This window comes from Strongylocentrotus purpuratus, unplaced genomic scaffold (genome assembly GCF_000002235.5).
Source record: "Strongylocentrotus purpuratus isolate Spur 01 unplaced genomic scaffold, Spur_5.0 spur5_scaffold_19, whole genome shotgun sequence".
NCBI classification, from domain to species: domain Eukaryota; kingdom Metazoa; phylum Echinodermata; class Echinoidea; order Camarodonta; family Strongylocentrotidae; genus Strongylocentrotus; species Strongylocentrotus purpuratus.
The window spans coordinates 27,788,332-27,805,347 of record NW_022145604.1 but is presented as its reverse complement, the minus strand read 5'-3'; the positions used below and the strand labels follow the sequence as shown (position 1 = coordinate 27,805,347).

Here is a 17,016-nt window from a genome sequence, read left to right as displayed (position 1 = left end):
CGGAAGTGTTAACATTATGAGAATCACTAACATTATGACGTTATTTTCTATCGTCTTGTGAAATATTTTAACACATCAAAACAAAAATGACAATGCCTAGCATACTTTAATAGCACCGAAAGCAGAAGGAGGTTGTGAAAAACATGTCTTTGTCGTCAACGATGAATCATACACATGATCACAACAAAAGTTATGCTTAACAATAGCTCGTAAGGAGGACAAAAACGAGACACCAGAAATTGTACTTTGAACAGTTTAACAATAAGTGTTTTCGTATTGATGGACAAAAGAAAATCAAATCATGTCTTTTGTAGAATGATCGGATAATGGCATTGTTTTCAGACTCACATATTAAGGAAGTTACAGGGGAAGGCTTACAAGGTATTGCCAATCTCTACACTACAAGGGACTTTCCACAAAATATGATAAAGAGAAACATAAGTCATACAAATAGAAAGGTCAATAAGAATAGGGTTTATTAAACTATTTTATTACTCACATGGGGGAGTTTGAAAACATCTTACCTCTTTTTGTAATGATTAAAATCTTTTCTAATCCAGGGGTCTGGGACGACTCGATGGCACAACACAACACAACACAACAATCCACTTAAACACACAAACACGCACACACGCATTCCCTCACACTTTTCATTAATTTCTCAACGATTTTCCCCGTTTAGCGGCATACAGAATCAGCAGTGCAAGGATATATGTTAAAGGAAAGGTATATTTGAGTTTAATGCAGTGTGAAATCAGGAATATAATCACTTTGAGTTAATGTGGTAAGGAGTAGTTCTAAGGGGATCCATGACTTTCTTACATAAAGAGTCTGAAATAATTCAGGAAAGGAATCTCTGATAAATGAGCGTCAACTCAAAATGGATTACAGACTATACAACTCTTACCAATACATTTAAACATTTCCAACTTCTATATATATATATATATATATGGTTTTATTTGTCTGTATATATGTATACATACTCTGAGACGGCTTGGGGTCTAAACTTCAAAAGGGGCAAAGCCAGGGTTAAGATATCATGATGTACTAAAGAATTGCTCGATTTTAGTTCCCCCAACCTCTCTTGCCTATAATCTGCCACTTGTAGTAGGTGCATAATAATCTGAATTAAAGAGAACCAGATTATAAACATTACCATACATCACACATCAAGCTACCATGTAGGAGCTGGGGATAGCGTAAACGCTGATCCTAGATATTTTACGTTGTCTATTTCTACGTTCTTCATTTTGTTTGTTTTACTCTATCCTTGTTATCTCTTTCTTCCTTCCATTTATTACCTTAATCTGATATTTTTTTATTACAAGCCCTTATTCTTACATATTTTGTTTGAAGGTACTTGTGTTTAATCTCCGGTGAAGAGAAGCTGTTGGTGATGAATTTCGTAAGACAAAATAAAGATATTCTTGGTAGGATGTGACCGTCATTGTTGGTCAAACAGTTTTTGAGCGTCATGTAACGCCTGGCTGGAATGCTCCCCAGGGAGTGTAAATTGTGCACACAGTATGTGCGAGCAAGCACTGAATCCAATGACCGGGGTAATAGTATATTTGTAAAGCGCTTAGAGACATTTGTAATAAGCGCTATATAAAAATTAAATATTAATATTATTATTAAAGGCATTATAGGAGGAGGTAAAGATTGATCAATATGCAGATGACACGGTTATTTTCCTTTAACCTGATGAATTAAACAATCGCAGATGCGTGAAAGTCTTAAATGACTTCAGAGCAGAGGCGGCCCTCCCGGGGGGGGGGGCACAGTGCCCCCCCCCCCCACTTTTTCAGATACCCCAAAAGTGCCCCTTTTTAGATAGGAAAAGTGCCCCTTTTATTTTGTAAGAAGTGCCCCTTTTACATAGGAAAGGTGCCCCTTTTACTTTGACAAGTGCCCCTATTACTTAGTAAAAGTGCCCCTTCCCCCTTTTCACCTCTGACGAGTGCCCTTTTTATTTTTGACACGTGCCCTTTTTCCTTCGACATGTTCCCATTTTCCTTTGCAATAAGTCCATTTTCCATTCTCATCAATTTTGAAATTATCTTGAATAAGTGCCCTTTTTAATCTCTAGTAAGTGCCTCTTTTCAGGTACGAGAAGTGCCCCTTTTCACTTTTAATAAGTGCCCCCTTCACCTCTGATTATTGCCTTATTCAAAACTGAGAGGTGCTTCTTTTACTTTGACAACTTCCCCTTTTTTCCTTTGTAAGAAGTGCCCCTTCTCCTTTTAATAACTACCCCTTTTTAAAACTCGGATGAGCACACCTTTCATTTTAACATGTGCCCCTCTTATTTTCGAATAAGTGCCCCTTTTCCTTATGATAAGTGCCCCCATTAAAAAGAAAGAGCTCCTTCCCCTTCTCATAACTGCCCCCTTTTCATTCACCAAATGCACATTTTCTTTTATTATAAGTGCCCCTTTTACATTTTCATAAGTGCCCCTTTCAACTCTGATAATTCCCCTTTTAATAATGATACGTGCCCCTTTTCGTTTCTAATAAGGGACCTATTCCCTTTTCACCTCTTATAAATGCCCCTATCAAAATCTGATGGGTGTCCCTTTTCCGTCAACAAATGCCTATTTCCCATTTTCGTAAACGCCTCTTTTTCATCGCTGGTGAGTGCCTCTTTTCAGGTGAAAAAAAATGCCTCATTTTCACCCTTATAATTATCCTTTGTACTTTGACACGTGCTCCTTTTCTTTTCTAATAAGTGTCTTATCCCTTTCGATAATTGTCCCCTTTTCATGTAATCATTAAACGTGCCCCTTATTTAAAGCGACTAAGAGCAATTTCCCCCAAAGTTCGCTCGCTGCGCTCGCTCGCATTTAAAGATGATATAATTATGTTACTTATCAAAGGTCTTTTCAGTCTTCCGTTATGAGAATGTGCTTATTACCCCATCACGATTGGCTTTTTTCCTCTCTATAAGATGTAATTTTTCACACTGCGACCTCACAGATCTTTAAATTTTTTCTCGCTCGCTTCGCTCGCTCGCAAATGCATATTCAGACATCACACCCAACTGTAATGTATGATGCTTAAGCGATATCTTGTATGATGTATGAAGAGAAACAAATATTGAAATCATCCCTGATAATGTAATCACAATGTAGGGGTATATACCAATGTCTAAAAAATTGTATATTTTCGCTTTGAGATTTCCAACTGTAGGTGCCCTTTTTTCCAGAAAGTGCCCTTTTTTGTTGGTGCCCCCCCCCCCCACTTTGGAAGTCGCTCGGCCGCCCCTGCTTCAGAGAAGTTTCTAATTAAAAAATCAATTCTGAAAAATATAAATGTGATTAGACTGGGAAATTGCAAAACGCATTATGCTTAACAATAATTGATAAGACGGACGAAAACGAGACACCAGAAATGTTTTTTCATTCAACTATAAGTGTTTTCGTATTGACGGACAAAGGGATTTCAAGCCTTTTGTAGAATGATGAGGTAATGGCATTGTCCTCGCATATGGGGGAAGTTGCAGGAGACGGATTGCAATCTAAGGTATTGCCAATGCCTCCACTAAAAGGGACTTTCGACAAAATATGATAAAGAAGAACCAAAGTTATGAAAATAGTAGGGTTGAAAAAGGTTTTGTTTTTTTGTTGGATGATTTTAACATAAAAATTTGGGGAGTATGAAAACTTTTTATGGTTTTTGCAAGATTAAATTCTTTTCTAGTCCAGGAGTCGCTAGTCTAGGACGACTCACATTCCTACACACTTTTCATTCATTTTTCAAGGATTTACCCTGTTTAGGGGCATAAGGAATCGGACTAGCAGAGTAAGGATATTTGTTAAGGGAAAGTTATGTGTTAGTTTAATATGAAATCAGGGATTTAATCACTGTGAGTTAGTGTGGTAAGGAGTAGTTCTAAGGGGATCAATGACTTCCTTACGTAATGAGTCTGAAATAATTTAGAAAATGAATCTCTGATGAATTAGTGTCATCTCAAAAGGGAGTGTGTATGTGCGTGTGTGTGTGTGTGTGTTGGCGCGCGCGTGTATATATATGTTGTAATCTCAAATTAAAAAGGGGCAAAACCAGGGTGAAATATCATGATGTACTGAAGAACTGCCCTATCATCTCCCCCCCCCCCCCCTCCCCTCCTCGCCCCAACCTCTCCGATTCCCTCGCCATCTTGTTGATTTACCCCATCCATGTTAAACTGTATTTGAAAAAAGACATATCAACTTTAACGGAGACATGCATGTCACTATTGAATTTAAAAGAGTTATATTTTGAGTAATGAAATACGATGTCACATGACTTTCAATAGACGCGATCGGGTAAAGTAGCGTACCCAGACCATTTTGTATCGAGAGGGGTGTCGGGAAAAATTTACTCTGAACTTTTAGCCTGATCCCACCTTGCACCCAAAGCATCAACATGCTTGAGGTTTGAGACGGATAATTTGCATTGGGGGAGTCGAAACACCTCTACATCCCACCCCCTTTAGCAATGCTTCGCTCAGACGATAGGCCCAATGCATTGTGCATTGAAGCGTACCGATGCAGTAAGCTGAGCTTAAAAGAGACCCGGTCGAACTGAATCGCAGATACTTTTCGCTGCTTTCAATAGTTATTTTCTGGTGAATTTGAACTACTCCACGCGCGTGCCTTCTAATGCTGATATCCTAATATACGTAGTCTTTAAAGATAGTGGAAGACCAACTCTCCAAAGTTCTGTTACTCGAAGCTTGTACCTCTTCAATATAGACGAAGTGATTTGGATAAACTAAGTCAAAAATATTGGCGCTAGACCGTCATTGTGAGTATGAAGTTTGTGTACCTTTGGTAAAGTGGTTTTAAATGAAGATTGTTCGTTCCTTTGTTTTTCTTGTCATACAGATAAAATGTTTCGAAATAAAGTTTTTTGTTACGTGTTCTGTGAACATGATTAACTCAAGGTCGATTTGTGGAAAAGGAAGGATTAATGTGTGGGTGTGTGGGAAAGGGGTTGTAATCCCCCCCCCCCCCCACTCCGGGGTCGGAATGACCGCATGCGTGTTACCAAAATGTCCGGTAAAGGGGTACTTTTCGTGCGACAAAGTCCGGCCCGAGAATTGTAAAAAAAAAAAAAAAAAAAGGGGGGTGTATTTGACTTTTCACCCGGAGATTTCTTTAAAAAGGGGGTGTTTTTTCTTTTTTTTTCTCTCATCTCTTTGGACTCCTGATAAATTATTCCGAATTTAGGGGGGTCTCGAAGGCAGGAAAAGTCCGCGAAAAGCCCGCGATAGGGGGGTTCGGAAATGTTGGCAGTCCTCAGATAGGGGGTGCTTTCAAAAAGAGGGAACGAGCATGACGCGTACCCTAAATAACACTGAGTGGGGGGGGGGGCGGGGTTGTAATGGACACGTCGCGCATATGGGTATATGTTGGTAGGTATGCGTTCCATTGACTTTGCACAAGCATTTGATCATGTTAAACATGAAGAAGCTTTGTAATATGTTACGCAATTATACACTGATAGAAAAGACTTTTACTGGGAACATTCCGCTGTTGTAGAACCTGATTGTATGTGCTATTCTCCCTTGTTTTTCTAACTTACGCCTTTGGACGTTGTCGCGGTAACGAAATTATTTTTCTTAAAACGATATGTATTTCTCATAACGCAACCCCAAAAATACAGTGGCTTGATAAATATATCTTTAGCTACCCATTTGATTTCAATACAATTCTCAGTCTTTCCAGGTCATAGTTTTCCTTAAATTTGGCGGTTGCCATAGTAACGCCTCTAATTAAAAATATAACATAATTTGTATGTAAAAAATATGAAACATATAGAACTGTCGAAATGTGTCCATTTCAGGCTAACGGTTTGATAAAGCATTCTGTCTTGATCATTTTAAGTCATATTTAAAGCAGAACATTGTCGTTGCTATGGAAACGACGTGGTAGAAATTCATGTTTTTAGAAAATATATAGCATTTCTGTATCTAAACGCAATTAAAACTTAGGTCATATTTAAGTACTCAAAATGTAAAAGTCTATAATCACTTTCAATCAATCAGGGTCGCTTTTTAAAGAAAATTGTCATCCCTGGCCCAAAGTTTGCTATGACAACACCATAATGTAAACAATAAAGTGGGTATGCTTTGCTTACAAACTCAATAATATAAAATGTGAGTGGGCAATTTTCATCGTAAATGGATCCTCTCCCCTTAGACAAATGCTATTCCACTTTCGTCTTATGTCTTTGTCCAAACTTATGTTTGATTTTGTAATCCACATGACTCAATTACCTTCATTTGCTGTTCGCCATTAAGTTTGTGGTGGGTGAAATTGCTAGAAACGTTGTCATGACAAAGAGTTTTTTCTTCAGAATCTATGGAAAAATGAAGGGGACCTCAAGGATATTTTTGTAATTAGTCGAGTGATTCAACTTCCTTAATGACAATGGGTAACTGGTTTCACATATTCCATAAATTTGCAGCAAACGAGTTAAAGACATATCTCCTAAACCACAGTACACATTCAAGAGAAAACTGTACAAAGAGAATAGTGGGTGAAAGAACTGAACAATGCCAGGTCAGATGTCACCTAACCAGGCAACCACTCCAATTAGGCTGTCTGATACACGAAATTTTTTGTTTTCTTTGATGCCATGCAGATTTGGAAATGGTGAGCCAAGGAAAGTGCGTGAAATTACTCCTGTTATGGATCATCCTGATGGCCTTGGTTACAGAGAACGAGGGTAAGTAGGTTGACCGATTACCCCCAAAACTGTATGTGGTCACGCTTCCAAGTGTTTTTCCATGATTTGAAGGTATTACCATGTTTACCATACCATAACATACAGATGAAGTCCAAACATGCTATAGTTTTTGCAAATATTTCGCAGAATTAAATGAATACACAATTGAACCACTAACACATCTTGATATTGGTAACCGCCAAAGAAGAGGATAATAACAAATGTACATGACCCAGGATCGTGGTATACAAATAAAAGTATATGTTCCTCGGGCAGGGTAACATAAATAGTACATAATAGTGAGCTGGAAAATGAAACAGAATCAGACATAGATTCCTTACTTAGGTTCATAGATACAAAACAAAACATTTCCAAAACCAGCTGGACATATATAATTTGTTTAATAATTTGATAAACGAACATAACGACAACATATATTAGATCAGCAACGAGGTAATTTTCTACTTTGGAGGGCATTGGGGGTAATTCGTGGCATCTCTTCTAAAACTCTTGCAAAGATACGTTGAATAAAGATAGGGGTGGATGCCACGCGCAATTTTTTTTATTTTTGTATATAGTACTAAATAGGTTATTATTGACTCCCAATTTGAAAGAATGGAAACAAATCATGATTTTCTCTATTTTGTGACCAAATATCAATTATCCAATAAAGACTTTTAAATCTTTATCATCTTTATTATGAGTTTGAAGTAGTAAACTTGTTCCAAGTACATTTGAAAATTGGATATTACATATATATGTATTGCGCAATGAAACATAAAAATGGTTATGGTTCAGTGGCAAAGCAATGGCCTCGTAACTATGAGGCCCCAGGATAAAAAACGTGTCGATGTGCCATATTAGGGCCCTTTTTAGGGGCTCTAATCCTCATTACTGTCGTTTATAACTTAAGGGCGTAGGTCCCCTAGTTGATAAGCATAATAGCATACAGGCACGGATCCACGGGGGGGGGGCCCGACGGGCCCGGCCCCCCCCCCCCTCCTCCCTGGCTTTTTTAAATAAAAAAAAAGTTTTCAGGGTCAAATACAAAAAATAAATGATGCATACTCCCCCCCCCCCCACTGAGCGAGATATTGGTAGGCTCTATTTTTACATTTTCGGGGTCATATACCCCCCCCCCCCCACTGAGCGAGATATTGGTCGGCGCGATTTTCACATTTTAGGCCCCCCCCCCCCCCCTATCGGCAAATCCTGGATCCGCCCCTGGTAGCATACCCATGTTTTAGCAGTCACGCAAAACAAACACTGGCAAATTATTATTCAATAAAATCTGAGAATGTATATCTAGTTTCTAGATCTATTAGGAATAAATCATTGTCAAAATTATTCTATAAATTGGGGTAAAAATATATTCCAACTATATGAGCGACAGTGTTCAAACAATAAAACACGGGCCGACCGTAATAAGGATGAATATTAAATTGAATCCATAATTATTATCTCATCATTTCTTTTCTCTGTGTGGCATTACAACATATAGTATTTTAATGATTTTTTAAACTCCAATTAGTATCTTTCATCATTGGTTAAAATCGTGTAACTATTTTAAATTTAAGTGTTTATCCAAACATTATCTCCAAACCTCATTAAATGTAGATTTACTGCCAATTAATCTGATTTCGGAACACCCGCGTAAATATAATGTGCTATTGTTCTGCGTTAAATTATTTCGATTACCGCACCTACATTTCTCCCTCTTCTTCTATTTCAAGCTTTATCTCGTCTGCCCTTTTTATTTACCATTTCCTTGTTGGGTTTTTGTGCAATATTATTCCTATTATGTATGTTACTGTACATATTACTGTATCTATTAGAACCACTGTTTAGAATGTATGGTTTTTAATCAATAAATTCAATTCAATTTAATTCAAACGACAAATGGCATGAAATAGTTTTCTTGAGACTTTTTTTTATATTTGGCTGGTCTACTAATAATCATAATTCATGATTTTCACAATCCATGTGATTACAATATAATACATTACATATTTTGAAATTATTTCCGTACAACCCAGTTATTTCATGAACCTTAAACAAGAAAATGCATTGCTTTTTGCTGGATAAATTAAATTACTTTTTAAAATTTCATTTTCATTTTTTGCAGCATAAAATTATAAAGAATTGAAGTAATGAATCTTGCCTTTGTAAAACATCCCATCTGCTCCCATACCCTCCCCTTCCCTTCCATCTCCTTTAAGTTTAACTCGTCCATTCCCTCCTATTCTACTTGTGGGGATAAGGAATACACTTCGGGAGAGGATTCTTTACTACCGAAATCACTAAGATGTCGCCATTGCTCGACCCACCTCTAGCCTCCCTCGCCCTCCCTATATCTTTCTAGCTTGTTTATTTTCTTACATACAGGGGATTTTTTTCTTCTCATCAATGCCTAATTCTTTTCCTCCAATACATCTTCCTTGAACTTGAGTTCAATTTCATCTAAGGTTATTACTCCGTTTTCCCCATACAAATTAAAACAGTTTCGATTGTTAGAAAATTATTAAAGAATTGTTCGCTTTCTTCATCACTTAATTTCATGAAGAAAAGAAATCCTCCAAACTAAGATTAGTTATGGATACGAAGTCACTTTTATCATTACAGTCGTTCCAAATCAAACAAACTTTTTTTTCACATTCAGACAATAATGACGATACGTCTCTTCTTCCTTTTTGCAGAAGCAACGTACAATTGTTTTTACATTGTACAAAAGTTAAGTTATAGTTGATTTCATGTGTTAGCCATCCTTGGTAAACACAAACATAACAATCTATTGAGCAAGATATAGCCAACTCTGTTTCGATCGTACACCCCTGATGTGCGCCTTTTGTTGTGTTCTTGGTTAACAAAGAAACATGCAGCATATTGCGTCCAACTTGAATCTAGCTGACTAAACTATGTTCATAAAAAGTAAAGACATAGAGAAACAACTTATAAGAGCACCCTCTGGTCATTGCCCAGACTGAACTTACATAAGGAAGATTAGGTGTAAAAAATAATATCGGCTTCTGGATATAACCTTCGGTCTTCTATCAAAAACCATTTTCTACGTTGCCGACATGCAGCCTCTGTAGTACGTTTCTAACTCACCCTCAATCTTTCCCTTTATTTTTCAACCTCTCTTTGTTTCTGTCCCTTTCTGAATCTCCCATCCTCCACTCCTTTCCCCTTCTCTGCTCTTTTTTTGTTGGTGGTATTTCCACCTTGTGTTACCTCACGACAAATATGACGAGTTTCGTTCTAGACGGGGTTAATGTTTAATCTACCACTTTCCCTTGGCAGTGATCACTTCTTCTTTTTCTTCTTCATGTTTTGTGGTGGGGGTATAGTGTTACATCATTTTGATTATCTTGACTAAAAAATCTAGCAATGAATTTTTTTTTTAAATAATTCTATTTTTTGTGGATTTAGCGTCTATTTGAATATAAATTGCCATTTTTGTTTTTGGGTAGGCCTACATGGCCCTGGTTCACTCCCTATCCAATGCGAAACACATTAAAACTGCTAGCTGAACACTTTTTATCATGTTTTTCGAATGAGTATGGTTCATTGGAGAAAAAAATCTCTCTTTAAACAGCGCTTTCGAGTGTTTAATTCTTAAAGGAGCAAGTCCGAAAATATGTTGATTTATTGAAAATGTACACAAACCTTCTAGACCGGTACCTGCACTGTATCAACAAAAATATAAAAACTTACCGTGGTTTAAAAGACAAAGGGTATTTAACTCCTTTTGGAATGAAACGATTTTGTAATTACTGTTTTTTTTAATGCATCATAGTGCAGTTGATTCTAATGTAGCAGATGCCCATATTCATCTTAATAAATAAATCAATTTTGATTATAAAATAAAATTCTTTCTTTAATCAGAGGGCGGCCTTGTATGATATTGCTCATGGGCATTTAGTTATTTCGTCAGCTCGGGTCAAGTCGGACAGAATATGGCGCATGTTTTAAACATAATTGGTTTAATATAGGTGTTTTGATACGAGTTAAAGTCTGTACAATTAAAGTACTTTCCAACTTACCAAAAATACATAATACTTATCGTAATCTCCTGCATACAGTATTTTCAAGAGTAAGTTTTTCTTATATTCCGAGTAAAGCATTATCTCTGCTTCTTTTTTCCGTCCTTTACACACTAGCCTGGTGGAGACGCCGACGCCGACGTCGAAGTAGTCCACCTCCAGGTAAGCCTAAATTGTTTTAAATTATTATTGATATATCTTAATGCAAGTCATTACTGCTATGTGTATAGTAGTCAGCGTCGTAGAAATGTTACGTTTGATTCATATATACATGTATTTTGTATTATCTTCTATTTGAAACGGGAAAAGGGTATCTATCTTTCGTATTGCCAGTGTGAGTCAAAAAAAATTCACACCTAGAAAATTGCTAATTATTTCATAAATCATCTATGAACAGTAAATTATTATACATCCTATGAAAGAGTTTTTTTTATCCCGAATCATTTAGTATCATTTTTGTGTGGTATGTGTTAACACTTGGATGAACAGGAGGCATTGTTTGCGAGAGTGCAAAAATCGACTTGCGCCAAATTTGCTTATGTGATGGTTGAATAAAACAATTGGGTTTGGGTATTAATTCGGTCATTGCAGATCCAAATAACATCCCTAACAAAATTAATCATGCCACACATATCAAATATCGAATTTCAAATATCAACGAACATTTGTGCGCGAGCGCGTGTGTGTGTGAGACTTTGCTTCTGCAAAAAGCATAGTCAATGCATCTCATTTGATACATTCGTATCATTCTCTCACTTTAATCCAAACATATTACATAATGTAGGCATCTGTTTGGCGCAAGTCGATTTTTGCACTCTCGCAAACAATGCATCCTGTTCATCCAAGCGCGAACACATACCACACAAAAATGATACCAAATGATTTGGGATAAAACGCTCTTTCATAAGATGTATAATAATTGACTGTTCATACATGATTTTTAAAATAATTAGCAATTTTCTAGGTGTAAACTGTTTTTTTGACTCACACGGTAGATACAAAAAATGAAATTTCTTGACTATTCATGAAAATTAAACTCTGAAGAATAAAAGGTAAATTCTAGATTTCCGCAATACTTTTGAAAGAACGGGAGTTCAATAATACTGTTTCGTGCTGGAGCTTATTATAAAATATAAATTGGACACTATAAGCAAAGCATAATAGAGTCCTTGTGATATCCAATTTCGGTTCCAAAAAATAGATACAACGAATCCCACATTCACGAGTTGTCCTGGAAACATCGGAAACCAGTACACTACCGGTGCATCTCGGAGAGTGACCTGGGCTACACCCACAGCTACAGATAACAGAGGATCTGTAACAGTCTCGTAAGTACTTTGTTGTTCAATATAAAATACTACACCGTGCATCCAAGAAAAAAAAACGAAAACAAAAGCATGATGCAAATAAACTATGAGTTGTATGATTACTTGCTTTTCACAGAGTAGAAGTAATATGCTTTCAAAAAATGATACATTGATGACTTTCATCTATTCACGCTTCACTAAGCAACATTGCTTTGAAAATGGCATGAAATGGTACTTTTTCAGTGGTCTATAAATATAATCTTACATTTTGATAAAATGTTAGGTTGTACGCCCCTGTAATCCCGGAAATGGGTATTTGCCTCTATTTTTTTAGTAACTGCTTATTTTAAATGCACATCATCACACAGTGGAAATCTATAGCGTAATCATCTTTTAAAGGCCATCTGTACTAGTATAGAGGGGAGATTAGACAACCCTGCAAGGTCACTGGGCAGGTGGTTATCTCATCAACTCAGCTCTCAAATAACATAAGAAAAAGAGGATCATGGGGGGACCAATGGTCACCGATTAGGCATTGTTTGTTATATAGAGGACGCAAGTAGCTACAAGTAGTGCAATATGGCTTTAAAGCTTACGTTTATCTAACGTTAAAGGGATAGTTGAGTTCTGTTGCAGAGGGCGATACACAAAATAATTTTTTGTGAGATAATAAAAAACTGAGTGTTAAATTTGAAAGAACATACAATTTAAATGACAGCTGAAATATCCATAAATATAACGATTTATAAAACTTGTGTACCACCACAAATATTAGATTATTTGAAAAAGCCGTTGATAAAACGAAATAGCGCCTTTTACGTCGTATTACAGCCAATGCCGATGTGGGCTCTCTTGTTGGCATTTTCGTGTTGGTTATATACGCACAACCAGCTGGCCCATGTATTGTTACTTTTAATTAAAATATTAATTAATGATCACCATATTTTTTGAAAGTGGAGCTGAATTGGTATGATCGTATTGGCTAAATTTCACACATTTTGGGGTCTAAAATGACCTTCATAGCAATGGTAGGTTCTAAAAGAGCACTAGAAATGTCATAGATAAGAATAAGAGCAATAACCATGCACTTTGAAGGCATTTGCGGTCTGAAAACAGAACTCAACTATCCTTTTAAGTTCGCATGTGATACATTTTCAAGGTGTGACTAATATCTGGCTCAAAAGATTTTTGACATGCCATATATATTCAGTGTTGCTCGGGGAAGCGTGTATGGATTAATGCAATCATAGCATTATTAATTATACATAATGACAAAAACAAGAAATCATTGTTTTATACAACTCATAGTTTTCTCACAATTTGCAGTCAGCTAGTGATAACGTGATGCCCTCATAAGCAGCTGATTTGTACAAACAGGCAATTTTTGGCTGTCGCTACCGTAGAGTAATACTAGTTTTAGTAGTAGTAGTAGTTGTTGTAATCACTGGCGCCTCATGGGGGAGGAAGCTTGGGGGAATTTGCCCCCCCCCCCCCACCACACCATAATATTTGAACGTTTTTTTTTTTTCTAATTCGATATCAGTAATTTACAAGGGTTGCTAAAATGAAATGATTTCCCGGGGTTTTTCTCAATTTTTTGTAATTTTTTTTTTTTTGCGTTTGTTGGAAAATGACAAATTCCCAACTTTATAGTCAGGCAAAAAAACGTAAAAGTGCCCCTTTTTACATGGGAAAGTACACCCCTTTTACTTCAGATAAGCGCCTCTTTTTTATATCGAAAATAGGTACCCATTCCACGTTCTTATAAGTGCCTCTAACCAACTCTTATACGTGCCCCTTTACCTCTGCTAATTGCCCAATTCAAATCTGAGAGGAGCCCAATTGACTTAAACAAGTGCCCTTTTTCTTTTGCTACAAGTGCCCCTTTCTCTTCAGATAAGTGCCCCTTTTTATATTTGATGAGTGCCCCTTATCACCTCTGATATGTGCCCCTTTTTTCTTCCTAATAACTGCCCCTGTTTCCTTCTGATAAATGCCCTTTTTTAAATGAAAGCCACCTCCCCTTATCGTAAATGCCCCTACTCACACCTGTAATAAATACCTCTAATAAGATCTCATAGATACTCCTTTTCCCACGACAAGTGCCAATTTTTCCCTGCCATAAGTTCATCTTTATTATCTTCCAAGTGCCCCTATTCATCTCAGGTGAGTGCTTCTTTTCAGGTACAAGAAGTGCTTCTTTTCAAATCTGATAAGTGCCCATTCACCTCTTATAATTGGCTTTTTCTTCAAATCTGAGAGGTGTCCCTATCATTTTGACACTGAGTGCTTCTTTTTATTATTATAAGTGTCCCTTTTTCAAATTTGATAGATGCCCCCTTTAAATTTGTAATAAGTGCCCCTTTTCATCTCTGATAAGCACCCCTGTTATTTTGACACGTGCCCCCTTATCCTTTTTTAATGAGTGCCATTTTAATTCTGATAACTGCCCTTAATTCTCCTTTGTAATAAGTGCCCCTTTTTCGTTCTCATAAGTGCCTTTTAAAAAATCTCTGTTGAATGAAATCGGACAAGACAAATTCGACTATAACTGCAGATCCTATATGCCTCCGCCCAGTACGGGAAATGGATGGAATTATTCGTGATATATCACAATGAAAACAAAAATCGCGTAGTGAATTTTTTGTGTCTCGTGAGAAATCGCAAATATGAAGCAAGGTTTCTTTTACCCTGGTCCCCAACATAAAAAAAAATCCTCTGTACGGCCATGCATTATGGCTCAAGGCATGGGCACATAGAAGATTTTTTTTTTCTGTTTGGGACCGGGGGAAATTCAATGAATTATTGATAATTTATTGCATTTTCTTTGTTTTTTATTTTTTATTTATGGGAACTGCCCCCTACCCTAGCCCCTGCTGTGTACAGTCATGGTTCAGTGGCAAAGCAATGACCTCGTAACTGTGAGGCCCCAGGATCACAACCGTGTCGATGTGCTATATTAGTGCCCTTTTGTGGGGCATTAATCCTCATTACTGTCATTTAGTCATTTATGACTTAAGGGCGTAGGTCCCCTAGTTGATAAGCATATTGGCATACACATGCTTTAGCAGTCACGCAAAACAAACACTGGCATATCATTATTTAATAAAATCTGAGAATGTATACTATTATTTAGATCTATAAGAAATAAATCATTGTCAAAATAATTCCATAAATTGGGGTAAAACAAAATATTCCAACGTTAAAAGCGACAGTGTATATACCCTTATAAAAAAAAAACCATGGTATAGCATATTATTATGAGTCCTCTAAAGAGAATAAACCCTCTTTGAGTCGTACACTTTTGTTTTTTGATGGCAATTTTAGTCATTTTGTGTTTTGGAACAAATGGGAAAGTTGTCCGCCACTACATCACAGAGACATTAAAGGGCAAGTCCACTCCAAATATAACTTACTTTTAAAGACCGTCAATACTACTGGGCCAAAAGGGATTAGACCACATACCAAAGTCACTGACAGGTGGCTATATCATTAACTCAGCTCTCGACTAACATAAGACAAAGACGATCATGGGGGACCAACAGGCACCGATTGGGAAGTTTTCTATATAGAGGGAGCAAGTAGCTACAAGTAGGACAGTGGGGCTTTTAATAGAAGCAGAAAATCAGACAAACCTATAAAAAAAAAGTTTAAGCGAAATCGGATAACTAATAAGAAAGTTATGAATTTTTAATGACATGAAAACCTTTGAAAATCACAAGACAAATTGGCAACTCACTCGTGAGTCTGTGACGTCATTTCCTCAATATCCACTAATTGTTTTCTTTACAACTATAGTGATTACAACTTTTACAAAATTATAACTTTCTCAATATTTAACTTCCCCAGTCTACTCCTCTGACTTTTCTGCTTTCATCAAAAGTAGTTTGCGATCAAGGTTGGATTTCCCTCATACAAATCTAGTTAAGGGCTTGTCATTTTTTTAAATGTTGTAATTCCTCCTTCTTCTCTTACCTATGGTATAACAGAAGAATATCCGGTCCGAGCTCTGGATCTACATTCAGTGTATCAACCACTCGATACACCATTCAATACCGAGCCACAGACGGTGCTGGAAATTATGCCACGTGCTCTATCACTTTCACGGTCTGTGGTAGGTAATAAGGGCTTCCCGGCTCTGATCTGTCAGTTCTTTAATCTACTACTCAAAACATCTATTTATTCACACTGTAATACTGTTTTAGTGAAATGTCCCTTCAAATATAACTAAATGTTGCGTACATTAAGCTTAGGTTTATCAAACTGTAATTCTAATATAATTTGAATAGAAATCTGCTTTATTGTATCAATTTTCGAGTCCCTTACACCATGAGTCTTGAGTCACGCAAACTAAATTTATTGACAAATTGAATTAATTTCTGTTTCTATTATGCCTTATGTCAATTTTCCTTTGTTTATTAAATTAATATCCAATGTACATGTACGTGATCTAAATGTTTATAAACAGTAGTTAAATCTATTTTTCCTGTTATATATGAGATGCCCATTTTTAACAATGCTTTCTGTTTAAAACTCAAAGTGCATAACTTTATGTTGTCGTATTATATACAGAAGCGGATCAAGAGGGGGGGTTGGGGGGTTGCAACCCCCCCCCCCCAAAAAAAAAAAAAATCCGGGGACCATTTTTTTAAATTTTATCCTTTTTTTTAAACTTGTAATTTTATTTTATTCTATTTCTATGTATTTATTGCATTTATTATTATTATTATTATTATTATTATTATTATTATTATTATTATTATTATTATTATTTCTTTTTGGGGGGAGGGGGGGTTGGGCGAACAAATGTCACAGAGTCCCTTGCCCCCCCCCCCCCCATCAGCTTTTTTGAGGACACGGGCCACCGCCGAAGTGACAAGCTAGGCCAGCGTTGCCGATTCTCATCCCCAAAATCCCCACATTAAAAAAAAAAAAAAAAAAAAAAGGAA

At 36.7% G+C, this 17,016-nt stretch overlaps 1 long non-coding RNA gene across 1 annotated transcript; it reads left to right on the top strand.

The window, feature by feature from the left end:
- The first annotated feature begins 10,876 nt into the window (after positions 1 to 10,876).
- Positions 10,877 to 16,199, top strand: LOC105440672. The gene is made up of 3 exons (XR_004064861.1): positions 10,877 to 10,922; positions 11,962 to 12,088; positions 16,057 to 16,199. It is a non-coding gene; the product is annotated as an uncharacterized LOC105440672 (long non-coding RNA).
- Positions 16,200 to 17,016: the final 817 nt, after the last annotated feature.